Genomic DNA, 12,778 nt, shown 5'->3' on the forward strand with positions numbered 1-12,778 from the left:
ATTCCGCAGCGTTTTACACCTGTTCCTCAATAGGAATCCGCAGGTGAAATCCGCACAAAAAACACTGGAAATCCGCGGAAAATCCGCAGGTAAAACACAGTGCCTTTTACCCGCAGATTTTTCAAAAATGGTGCGGAAATATCTCACACGAATCCGCAACGTGGGCACATGGCCTTAGGGTTAGGGTTGGAATTAGGGTTGTGGTTAGGGTTAGGGGTGTGTTGTGGTTAGGGGTGTGTTGGGGTTAGGTTTGTGATTAGGATTATGGCTACAGTTGGGATTAGGGTTAGGGGTGTGTTGGGGTTAGTGTTGGAGTTAGAATTGAGGGGTTACCACTGTTTAGGCACATCAGGGGTCTCCAAACGCAACATGGCGCCACCATTGATTCCAGCCAATCTCGTATTCAAAAAGTCAAATGGTGCTCCCTCACTTCCGAGCCCTGACGTGTGCCCAAACAGTGGTTTACCCCCACATATGGGGTACCAGCATACTCAGGACAAACTGCGCAACAATTACTGGGGTCCAATTTCTCCTGTTACCCTTGTGAATCTAAAAAAATGCTTGCTAAAACATAATTTTTGAGGAAAGAAAAATTATTTTTTATTTTCACGGCTCTGCGTTGTAAACGTCTGTGAAGCACTTGGGGGTTCAAAGTGCTCACCACATATCTAGATAAGTTCCTTGGGGGGTCTAGTTTCTAAAATGGGGTCACTTGTGGGGGGTCTCTACTGTTTAGGCACACCAGGGGCTCTGCAAACGCAACGTGACACCCGCAGACCATTCCATCAAAGTCTGCATTTCAAAAGTCACTACTTCCCTTCTGAGCCCCGACGTGTGCCCAAACAGTGGTTTACCCCCACATATGGGGTATCAGCGTACTCAGGAGAAACTGGACAACAACTTTTGGGGTCCAATTTCTCCTGTAACCCTTGGGAAAATAAAAAATTCTGGGCTAAATAATTATTTTTGAGGAAAGAAAACGTATTTATTATTTTCACGGCTCTGCATTATAAACTTCTATGAAGCACTTGGGGGTTCAAAGTGCTCACCACACATCTAGATAAGTTCCTTTCAGGGTCTAGTTTCCAAAATGGGGTCACTTGTGGGGGGTTTCTACTGTTTAGGCACATCAGGGGCTCTGCAAACGCAACGTGACGCCCGCAGAGCATTCCATCAAAGTCTGCATTTCAAAACGTCACTACTTCAATTCCAAGCCCCGGCATGTGCCCAAACAGTAGCTTACCCCCACATATGGGGTATCACCGTACTCAGGAGAAACTGGACAACAACTTTTGGGGTCAAATTTCTCCTGTTACCCTTGGGAAAATTAAAAAATTCTGGGCTAAATAATTATTTTTGAGGAAAGAAAACGTATTTATTATTTTCACGGCTCTGCATTATAAACTTCTATGAAGCACTTGGGGGTTCAAAGTGCTCACCACACATCTAGATAAGTTCCTTTGGGGGTCTAGTTTCCAAAATGGGGTCACTTGTGGGGGGTTTCTACTGTTAAGCCACATCAGGGGCTCTGCAAACGCAACGTGACGCCCACAGAGCATTCCATCAAAGTCTGCATTTCAAAACGTCACTACTTCACTTCCGAGCCCCGGCATGTGCCCAAACAGTGATTTACCCCCACATATGGGGTATCAGCGTACTCAGGAGAAACTGGACAACAACTTTTGGGGTCAAATTTCTCCTGTTACCCTTGGGAAAATAAAAAATTGCAGGCTAAAAGATAATTTTTGAGAAAATAATTTTTTTTTTTATTTTCATGGCTCTGCGTTATAAACTTCTGTGAAGCACTTGGGGGTTCAAAGTCCTCACCACACATCTAGATTAGTTCCTTTGGGGGTCTAGTTTCCAAAATGGTGTCATTTCTGGGGGATCTCCAATGTTTAAGCACACAGGGGCTCTCCAAACGTGACATGGTGTCCGCTAATGATTGGAGCTAATTTTCCATTTAAAAAGCCAAATGGCGTGCCATCCCTTCCGAGCCCTGCCGTGCGCCCAAACAGTGGTTTACCCCCACATATGGGGTATCAGCGTACTCAGGACAAACTGGACAACAATATTTGGGGTCCAATTTCTCCCATTATCCTTGGCAAAATAGGAAATTCCAGGCTAAAAAATCATTTTTGAGGAAAGAAAAATTATTTTTTATTTTCATGGCTCTGCGTTATAAACTTCTGTGAAGCACCTGGGGGTTTAAAGTGCTCAATATGCATCTAGATAAGTTCCTTGGGGGGTCTAGTTTCCAAAATGGGGTCACTTGTGGGGGAGCTCCAATGTTTAGGCACACAGGGGGCTCTCCAAACGCGACATGGTGTCCGCTAACAATTGGAGCTAATTTTCCATTCAAAAAGTCAAATGGCGCGCCTTCCCTTCCGAGCCCTGCCGTGTGCCCAAACAGTGGTTTACCCCCACATATGAGGTATCGGCGTACTCGGGAGAAATTGCCCAACAAATTTTATGATCCATTTTATCCTACTGCCCATGTGAAAATGAAAAAATTGAGGCGAAAATAATTTTTTTGTGAAAAAAAAAGTACTTTTTCATTTTTACAGATCAATTTGTGAAGCACCTGAGGGTTTAAAGTGCTCACTAGGCATCTAAATAAGTTCCTTGGGGGGTCTAGTTTCCAAAATGGGGTCACTTGTGGGGGAGCGCCAATGTTTAGGCACACAGGAGCTATCCAAACGCGACATGGTGTCCGCTAACGATGGAAATAATTTTTCATTCAAAAAGTCAAATGGCGCTCCTTCCCTTCCGAGCCTTACCATGTGCCCAAACAGTGGTTTACCCCCACATGTGAGGTATTGGTGTACTCAGGAGAAATTGCCCAACACATTTTAGGATCCATTTTATCCTGTTGCCCATGTGAAAATGAAAAAATTGAGGCTAAAAGAATTTTTTTGTGAAAAAAAAGTACTTTTTCATTTTTACGGATCAATTTGTGAAGCACCTGGGGGTTCAAAGTGCTCACTATGCATCTAGATAAGTTCCTTGGGGCGTCTAGTTTCCAAAATGGGGTCATTTGTGGGGGAGCTCCAATTTTTAGGCACACGGGGGCTCTCCAAACGTGACATGGTGTCCGCTAAAGAGTGGAGCCAATTTTTGATTCAAAAAGTCAAATGGCGCTCCTTCCCTTCCAAGCCCTGCCGTGCGCCCAAACAGTGGTTTACCCCCACATATGAGGTATCAGCGTACTCAGGACAAATTGGACAACAACTTTCGTGGTTCAGTTTCTCCTTTTACCATTGGGAAAATAAAAAAATTGTTGCTAAAAGATAATTTTTGTGACTAAAAAGTTAAATGTTCATTTTTTCCTTCCATGTTGCTTCTGCTGCTGTGAAGCACCTGAAGGGTTAATAAACTTCTTGAATGTGGTTTTGAGTACCTTGAGGGGTGCAGTTTTTAGAATGGTGTCACTTTTGGGTATTTTCAGCCATATAGACCCCTCAAACTGACTTCAAATGTGAGGTGGTCCCTAAAAAAAATGGTTTTGTAAATTTCGTTGTAAAAATGACAAATCGCTGGTCAAATTTTAACCCTTATAACTTCCTAACAAAAAAAAATTTTGTTTCCAAAATTGTGCTGATGTAAAGTAAACATGTGGGAAATGTTATTTATTAACTATTTTGTGTCACATATCTCTCTGGTTTAACAGAATAAAAATTCAAAATGTGAAAATTGCGAAATTTTCAAAATTTTTGCCAAATTTCCGTGTTTATCACAAATAAATGCAGAATTTATTGACCTAAATTTACCACTAACATGAAGCCCAATATGTCACGAAAAAACAATCTCAGAACCGCTAGGATCCGTTGAAGCGTTCCTGAGTTATTACCTCATAAAGGGACACTGGTCAGAATTGCAAAAAACAGCAAGGTCTTTAAGGTCAAAATAGGCTGGGTCATGAAGGGGTTAAGGAGAAAATGAACAAAGCACATGGGCTGATGACTGAAAGAAAATGAAAAAAGGCCTAAAAATCTTAACTATCTACAGAAAATAAAATGTTGACAAGATGAGAAATGGGAGCTTTTCCTTTTGAGCAAATTATTATTTTTTTTAATTTTTCCTCTATTTTGTTTATTTCCATTTCACTAAGCTGTAAGAGGATTTAATGGGAACCGGATAGCTGATACAGGCATCATGTATCAGACACTAGCTGAATGATTTCAGCCATGTATGTTTGACTATGAAATGCTGTGGTGTATATGGATTCATTGTGAGAAGTAATTTCTAAAATGGGGTCACTTTGGGGGGGTTTCTGCTGTTTTTGGTATGTTTGGTACTCTGAAAATTTTACCGCAAACTATTCTTGCAAAATCTGCATTCCAAAACCCGAATGGTGCTCTTATTTTCAAAGCCCTGCTGTGTGGCCAAATGGTAGTTTCTGAAGAAATATGATGCATCACCGCATTTTGTGAGAAATCTAACATTTCTAACATCCTAACAAAATAAAAGGAGGTTTGAAAATTAATGCTGACAAAAAGTACACACATGAAAAATGCTATTTATTAATGTTTTTGTGTGTTGCGACAAGTTGGTTAAGGTACAAAATCCACAAGAAGTCAGGATGGCCGAGCGGTCTCTCTTGGAGGCGTGGGTTCAAATCCCACTTCTGACATCACCTTTTCGTTTCATGAAACTATACAGATTCAATTCAGTTATTGATTAGATGGGGCTCAAACCAAACTTAGCAATGGGCCTTAAAAAACCTGATCCCAAAGTTATGACTACCTGGGAGTTTTTGGGGTGAATCTGAAATTGTCATCTATAAACGGAACTCTAGGATTGTGAAATAGGTTTTATGTGCATATGTTAGCTGTCTTGGCACCATAAAAATACTATGGGCGGTGAATGGGGAGGATTATTTCACCTCTTTGTGTTCTCTTTCCCTATTAGGTCGGAGATTCCACATCCTATGGGGCTGTTCTGGGAGATTTCTATAAACTGAATTGCAGGTAAGTCTAATTTCATATTTGTTTACCTCATTCCTCAATAGACCATAACAGTACTTAATAAACAAAAGCTGAAAAAGTAGGTAATCATAGATTAAAAGTCTGAAATGCGCATGCGATACTGACATCTAAGTTTCAGCACATTTTGGGACAAACGTTTTCACATTGAAAGTTAACAATCATTAAAATATTTTCTCTAAATTTTTGTCTCCTTTTTTGCTCCAATTATTTGCATCTAATATCAAATAAAACTTGATGTAACATTATGCATGCACATTGTGTTTTATGTGCAACCATCACCTGTCTCATAAACACAGGGTTAGAATGAACATGATGAATAGAGTCAAATTGGAAATGTAAAAAAATCTGTCAAAATTGCATTTTTTTTCTACTCATTCACAAAGAGTTAATGAAAGTTATTAAACATGTACAACAAAATGGCAGGAGTTTCAAATAGAAATCATGCTGCAAAAACTAGTCAAAGCAAAAATAAAAATATACATTTTCAGGGGTTTCGCTTGACATTTGCCGAGTGTCAAACACTCCTAAAGTTGTTTGTGTTTGGCCGAAATAGCTCAGTTGGGAGAGCGTTAGACTGAAGATCTAAAGGTCCCTGGTTCGATCCCGGGTTTCGGCAACATAATTTTTCTTCACTGTTTACATTTTAAGGAGAAAATGAACAAAGCACATGGGCTGATGACTGAAAGAAAATGAAAAAAGGCCTAAAAATCTTAACTATCTACAGAAAATAAAATGTTGACAAGATGAGAAATGGGAGCTTTTCCTTTTGAGCAAATTATTATTTTTTTTAATTTTTCCTCTATTTTGTTTATTTCCATTTCACTAAGCTGTAAGAGGATTTAATGGGAACTGGATAGCTGATACAGGCATCATGTATCAGACACTAGCTGAATGATTTCAGCCATGTATGTTTGACTATGAAATGCTGTGGTGTATATGGATTCATTGTGAGAAGTAATTTCTAAAATGGGGTCACTTTGGGGGGGTTTCTGCTGTTTTTGGTATGTTTGGTACTCTGAAAATTTTACCGCAAACTATTCTTGCAAAATCTGCATTCCAAAACCCGAATGGTGCTCTTATTTTCAAATCCCTGCTGTGTGGCCAAATGGTAGTTTCTGAAGAAATATGATGCATCACCGCATTTTGTGAGAAATCTAACATTTCTAACATCCTAACAAAATAAAAGGAGGTTTGAAAATTAATGCTGACAAAAAGTACACACATGAAAAATGCTATTTATTAATGTTTTTGTGTGTTGCGACAAGTTGGTTAAGGTACAAAATCCACAAGAAGTCAGGATGGCCGAGCGGTCTAAGGCGCTGCGTTCAGGTCGCAGTCTCTCTTGGAGGCGTGGGTTCAAATCCCACTTCTGACGTCACCTTTTCGTTTCATGAAACTATACAGATTCCATTCAGTTATTGATTAGATGGGGCTCAAACCAAACTTAGCAATGGGCCTTAAAAAACCTGATCCCAAAGTTATGACTACCTGGGAGTTTTTGGGGTGAATCTGAAATTGTCATCTATAAACGGAACTCTAGGATTGTGAAATAGGTTTTATGTGCATATGTTAGCTGTCTTGGCACCATAAAAATACTATGGGCGGTGAATGGGGAGGATTATTTCACCTCTTTGTGTTCTCTTTCCCTATTAGGTCGGAGATTCCACATCCTATGGAGCTGTTCTGGGAGATTTCTATAAACTGAATTGCAGGTAAGTCTAATTTCATATTTGTTTACCTCATTCCTCAATAGACCATAACAGTACTTAATAAACAAAAGCTGAAAAAGTAGGTAATCATAGATTAAAAGTCTGAAATGCGCATGCGATACTGACATCTAAGTTTCAGCACATTTTGGGACAAACGTTTTCACATTGAAAGTTAACAATCATTAAAATATTTTCTCTAAATTTTTGTCTCCTTTTTTGCTCCAATTATTTGCATCTAATATCAAATAAAACTTGATGTAACATTATGCATGCACATTGTGTTTTATGTGCAACCATCACCTGTCTCATAAACACAGGGTTAGAATGAACATGATGAATAGAGTCAAATTGGAAATGTAAAAAAATCTGTCAAAATTGCATTTTTTTTCTACTCATTCACAAAGAGTTAATGAAAGTTATTAAACATGTACAACAAAATGGCAGGAGTTTCAAATAGAAATCATGCTGCAAAAACTAGTCAAAGCAAAAATAAAAATATACATTTTCAGGGGTTTCGCTTGACATTTGCCGAGTGTCAAACACTCCTAAAGTTGTTTGTGTTTGGCCGAAATAGCTCAGTTGGGAGAGCGTTAGACTGAAGATCTAAAGGTCCCTGGTTCGATCCCGGGTTTCGGCAACATAATTTTTCTTCACTGTTTACATTTTAAGGAGAAAATGAACAAAGCACATGGGCTGATGACTGAAAGAAAATGAAAAAAGGCCTAAAAATCTTAACTATCTACAGAAAATAAAATGTTGACAAGATGAGAAATGGGAGCTTTTCCTTTTGAGCAAATTATTATTTTTTTTAATTTTTCCTCTATTTTGTTTATTTCCATTTCACTAAGCTGTAAGAGGATTTAATGGGAACTGGATAGCTGATACAGGCATCATGTATCAGACACTAGCTGAATGATTTCAGCCATGTATGTTTGACTATGAAATGCTGTGGTGTATATGGATTCATTGTGAGAAGTAATTTCTAAAATGGGGTCACTTTGGGGGGGTTTCTGCTGTTTTTGGTATGTTTGGTACTCTGAAAATTTTACCGCAAACTATTCTTGCAAAATCTGCATTCCAAAACCCGAATGGTGCTCTTATTTTCAAAGCCCTGCTGTGTGGCCAAATGGTAGTTTCTGAAGAAATATGATGCATCACCGCATTTTGTGAGAAATCTAACATTTCTAACATCCTAACAAAATAAAAGGAGGTTTGAAAATTAATGCTGACAAAAAGTACACACATGAAAAATGCTATTTATTAATGTTTTTGTGTGTTGCGACAAGTTGGTTAAGGTACAAAATCCAAAAGAAGTCAGGATGGCCGAGCGGTCTAAGGCGCTGCGTTCAGGTCGCAGTCTCTCTTGGAGGCGTGGGTTCAAATCCCACTTCTGACATCACCTTTTCGTTTCATGAAACTATACAGATTCCCTTCAGTTATTGATTAGATGGGGCTCAAACCAAACTTAGCAATGGGCCTTAAAAAACCTGATCCCAAAGTTATGACTACCTGGGAGTTTTTGGGGTGAATCTGAAATTGTTATCTATAAACGGAACTCTAGGATTGTGAAATAGGTTTTATGTGCATATGTTAGCTGTCTTGGCACCATAAAAATACTATGGGCGGTGAATGGGGAGGATTATTTCACCTCTTTGTGTTCTCTTTCCCTATTAGGTCGGAGATTCCACATCCTATGGGGCTGTTCTGGGAGATTTCTATAAACTGAATTGCAGGTAAGTCTAATTTCATATTTGTTTACCTCATTCCTCAATAGACCATAACAGTACTTAATAAACAAAAGCTGAAAAAGTAGGTAATCATAGATTAAAAGTCTGAAATGCGCATGCGATACTGACATCTAAGTTTCAGCACATTTTGGGACAAACGTTTTCACATTGAAAGTTAACAATCATTAAAATATTTTCTCTAAATTTTTGTCTCCTTTTTTGCTCCAATTATTTGCATCTAATATCAAATAAAACTTGATGTAACATTATGCATGCACATTGTGTTTTATGTGCAACCATCACCTGTCTCATAAACACAGGGTTAGAATGAACATGATGAATAGAGTCAAATTGGAAATGTAAAAAAATCTGTCAAAATTGCATTTTTTTTCTACTCATTCACAAAGAGTTAATGAAAGTTATTAAACATGTACAACAAAATGGCAGGAGTTTCAAATAGAAATCATGCTGCAAAAACTAGTCAAAGCAAAAATAAAAATATACATTTTCAGGGGTTTCGCTTGACATTTGCCGAGTGTCAAACACTCCTAAAGTTGTTTGTGTTTGGCCGAAATAGCTCAGTTGGGAGAGCGTTAGACTGAAGATCTAAAGGTCCCTGGTTCGATCCCGGGTTTCGGCAACATAATTTTTCTTCACTGTTTACATTTTAAGGAGAAAATGAACAAAGCACATGGGCTGATGACTGAAAGAAAATGAAAAAAGGCCTAAAAATCTTAACTATCTACAGAAAATAAAATGTTGACAAGATGAGAAATGGGAGCTTTTCCTTTTGAGCAAATTATTATTTTTTTTAATTTTTCCTCTATTTTGTTTATTTCCATTTCACTAAGCTGTAAGAGGATTTAATGGGAACTGGATAGCTGATACAGGCATCATGTATCAGACACTAGCTGAATGATTTCAGCCATGTATGTTTGACTATGAAATGCTGTGGTGTATATGGATTCATTGTGAGAAGTAATTTCTAAAATGGGGTCACTTTGGGGGGGTTTCTGCTGTTTTTGGTATGTTTGGTACTCTGAAAATTTTACCGCAAACTATTCTTGCAAAATCTGCATTCCAAAACCCGAATGGTGCTCTTATTTTCAAAGCCCTGCTGTGTGGCCAAATGGTAGTTTCTGAAGAAATATGATGCATCACCGCATTTTGTGAGAAATCTAACATTTCTAACATCCTAACAAAATAAAAGGAGGTTTGAAAATTAATGCTGACAAAAAGTACACACATGAAAAATGCTATTTATTAATGTTTTTGTGTGTTGCGACAAGTTGGTTAAGGTACAAAATCCACAAGAAGTCAGGATGGCCGAGCGGTCTAAGGCGCTGCGTTCAGGTCGCAGTCTCTCTTGGAGGCGTGGGTTCAAATCCCACTTCTGACATCACCTTTTCGTTTCATGAAACTATACAGATTCCCTTCAGTTATTGATTAGATGGGGCTCAAACCAAACTTAGCAATGGGCCTTAAAAAACCTGATCCCAAAGTTATGACTACCTGGGAGTTTTTGGGGTGAATCTGAAATTGTTATCTATAAACGGAACTCTAGGATTGTGAAATAGGTTTTATGTGCATATGTTAGCTGTCTTGGCACCATAAAAATACTATGGGCGGTGAATGGGGAGGATTATTTCACCTCTTTGTGTTCTCTTTCCCTATTAGGTCGGAGATTCCACATCCTATGGGGCTGTTCTGGGAGATTTCTATAAACTGAATTGCAGGTAAGTCTAATTTCATATTTGTTTACCTCATTCCTCAATAGACCATAACAGTACTTAATAAACAAAAGCTGAAAAAGTAGGTAATCATAGATTAAAAGTCTGAAATGCGCATGCGATACTGACATCTAAGTTTCAGCACATTTTGGGACAAACGTTTTCACATTGAAAGTTAACAATCATTAAAATATTTTCTCTAAATTTTTGTCTCCTTTTTTGCTCCAATTATTTGTATCTAATATCAAATAAAACTTGATGTAACATTATGCATGCACATTGTGTTTTATGTGCAACCATCACCTGTCTCATAAACACAGGGTTAGAATGAACATGATGAATAGAGTCAAATTGGAAATGTAAAAAAATCTGTCAAAATTGCATTTTTTTTCTACTCATTCACAAAGAGTTAATGAAAGTTATTAAACATGTACATCAAAATGGCAGGAGTTTCAAATAGAAATCATGCTGCAAAAACTAGTCAAAGCAAAAATAAAAATATACATTTTCAGGGGTTTCGCTTGACATTTGCCGAGTGTCAAACACTCCTAAAGTTGTTTGTGTTTGGCCGAAATAGCTCAGTTGGGAGAGCGTTAGACTGAAGATCTAAAGGTCCCTGGTTCGATCCCGGGTTTCGGCAACATAATTTTTCTTCACTGTTTACATTTTAAGGAGAAAATGAACAAAGCACATGGGCTGATGACTGAAAGAAAATGAAAAAAGGCCTAAAAATCTTAACTATCTACAGAAAATAAAATGTTGACAAGATGAGAAATGGGAGTTTTTCCTTTTGAGCAAATTATTATTTTTTTAATTTTTCCTCTATTTTGTTTATTTCCATTTCACTAAGCTGTAAGAGGATTTAATGGGAACTGGATAGCTGATACAGGCATCATGTATCAGACACTAGCTGAATGATTTCAGCCATGTATGTTTGACTATGAAATGCTGTGGTGTATATGGATTCATTGTGAGAAGTAATTTCTAAAATGGGGTCACTTTGGGGGGGGTTTCTGCTGTTTTTGGTATGTTTGGTACTCTGAAAATTTTACCGCAAACTATTCTTGCAAAATCTGCATTCCAAAACCCGAATGGTGCTCTTATTTTCAAAGCCCTGCTGTGTGGCCAAATGGTAGTTTCTGAAGAAATATGATGCATCACCGCATTTTGTGAGAAATCTAACATTTCTAACATCCTAACAAAATAAAAGGAGGTTTGAAAATTAATGCTGACAAAAAGTACACACATGAAAAATGCTATTTATTAATGTTTTTGTGTGTTGCGACAAGTTGGTTAAGGTACAAAATCCACAAGAAGTCAGGATGGCCGAGCGGTCTCACTTGGAGGCGTGGGTTCAAATCCCACTTCTGACATCACCTTTTCGTTTCATGAAACTATACAGATTCAATTCAGTTATTGATTAGATGGGGCTCAAACCAAACTTAGCAATGGGCCTTAAAAAACCTGATCCCAAAGTTATGACTACCTGGGAGTTTTTGGGGTGAATCTGAAATTGTCATCTATAAACGGAACTCTAGGATTGTGAAATAGGTTTTATGTGCATATGTTAGCTGTCTTGGCACCATAAAAATACTATGGGCGGTGAATGGGGAGGATTATTTCACCTCTTTGTGTTCTCTTTCCCTATTAGGTCGGAGATTCCACATCCTATGGGGCTGTTCTGGGAGATTTCTATAAACTGAATTGCAGGTAAGTCTAATTTCATATTTGTTTACCTCATTCCTCAATAGACCATAACAGTACTTAATAAACAAAAGCTGAAAAAGTAGGTAATCATAGATTAAAAGTCTGAAATGCGCATGCGATACTGACATCTAAGTTTCAGCACATTTTGGGACAAACGTTTTCACATTGAAAGTTAACAATCATTAAAATATTTTCTCTAAATTTTTGTCTCCTTTTTTGCTCCAATTATTTGCATCTAATATCAAATAAAACTTGATGTAACATTATGCATGCACATTGTGTTTTATGTGCAACCATCACCTGTCTCATAAACACAGGGTTAGAATGAACATGATGAATAGAGTCAAATTGGAAATGTAAAAAAATCTGTCAAAATTGCATTTTTTTTCTACTCATTCACAAAGAGTTAATGAAAGTTATTAAACATGTACAACAAAATGGCAGGAGTTTCAAATAGAAATCATGCTGCAAAAACTAGTCAAAGCAAAAATAAAAATATACATTTTCAGGGGTTTCGCTTGACATTTGCCGAGTGTCAAACACTCCTAAAGTTGTTTGTGTTTGGCCGAAATAGCTCAGTTGGGAGAGCGTTAGACTGAAGATCTAAAGGTCCCTGGTTCGATCCCGGGTTTCGGCAACATAATTTTTCTTCACTGTTTACATTTTAAGGAGAAAATGAACAAAGCACATGGGCTGATGACTGAAAGAAAATGAAAAAAGGCCTAAAAATCTTAACTATCTACAGAAAATAAAATGTTGACAAGATGAGAAATGGGAGCTTTTCCTTTTGAGCAAATTATTATTTTTTTTAATTTTTCCTCTATTTTGTTTATTTCCATTTCACTAAGCTGTAAGAGGATTTAATGGGAACTGGATAGCTGATACAGGCATCATGTATCAGACACTAGCTGAATGAT

At 37.7% G+C, this 12,778-nt stretch overlaps 8 non-coding genes across 8 annotated transcripts; all 8 read left to right on the forward strand.

Annotated features, from left to right (window-relative positions):
- Window positions 1-5,531: 5,531 nt before the first annotated feature.
- Window positions 5,532-5,604, forward strand: TRNAF-GAA (transfer RNA phenylalanine (anticodon GAA)). Its single transcript has one exon. It is a non-coding gene; the product is annotated as a tRNA-Phe (tRNA).
- Window positions 5,605-6,280: 676 nt separating this feature from the next.
- On the forward strand, window positions 6,281-6,363 carry TRNAL-CAG (transfer RNA leucine (anticodon CAG)). The gene has a single exon. It is a non-coding gene; the product is annotated as a tRNA-Leu (tRNA).
- An 898-nt stretch (window positions 6,364-7,261) lies between these two features.
- TRNAF-GAA (transfer RNA phenylalanine (anticodon GAA)) lies at window positions 7,262-7,334 on the forward strand. The gene has a single exon. It is a non-coding gene; the product is annotated as a tRNA-Phe (tRNA).
- A 676-nt stretch (window positions 7,335-8,010) lies between these two features.
- TRNAL-CAG (transfer RNA leucine (anticodon CAG)) lies at window positions 8,011-8,093 on the forward strand. Its single transcript has one exon. It is a non-coding gene; the product is annotated as a tRNA-Leu (tRNA).
- Window positions 8,094-8,991: 898 nt separating this feature from the next.
- TRNAF-GAA (transfer RNA phenylalanine (anticodon GAA)) lies at window positions 8,992-9,064 on the forward strand. Its single transcript has one exon. It is a non-coding gene; the product is annotated as a tRNA-Phe (tRNA).
- Window positions 9,065-9,740: 676 nt separating this feature from the next.
- TRNAL-CAG (transfer RNA leucine (anticodon CAG)) lies at window positions 9,741-9,823 on the forward strand. Its single transcript has one exon. It is a non-coding gene; the product is annotated as a tRNA-Leu (tRNA).
- Window positions 9,824-10,721: 898 nt separating this feature from the next.
- TRNAF-GAA (transfer RNA phenylalanine (anticodon GAA)) lies at window positions 10,722-10,794 on the forward strand. Its single transcript has one exon. It is a non-coding gene; the product is annotated as a tRNA-Phe (tRNA).
- Window positions 10,795-12,425: 1,631 nt separating this feature from the next.
- On the forward strand, window positions 12,426-12,498 carry TRNAF-GAA (transfer RNA phenylalanine (anticodon GAA)). Its single transcript has one exon. It is a non-coding gene; the product is annotated as a tRNA-Phe (tRNA).
- Window positions 12,499-12,778: the final 280 nt, after the last annotated feature.

This window comes from Ranitomeya imitator, chromosome 10, assembly GCF_032444005.1.
Source record: "Ranitomeya imitator isolate aRanImi1 chromosome 10, aRanImi1.pri, whole genome shotgun sequence".
Lineage (NCBI taxonomy): Eukaryota > Metazoa > Chordata > Amphibia > Anura > Dendrobatidae > Ranitomeya > Ranitomeya imitator.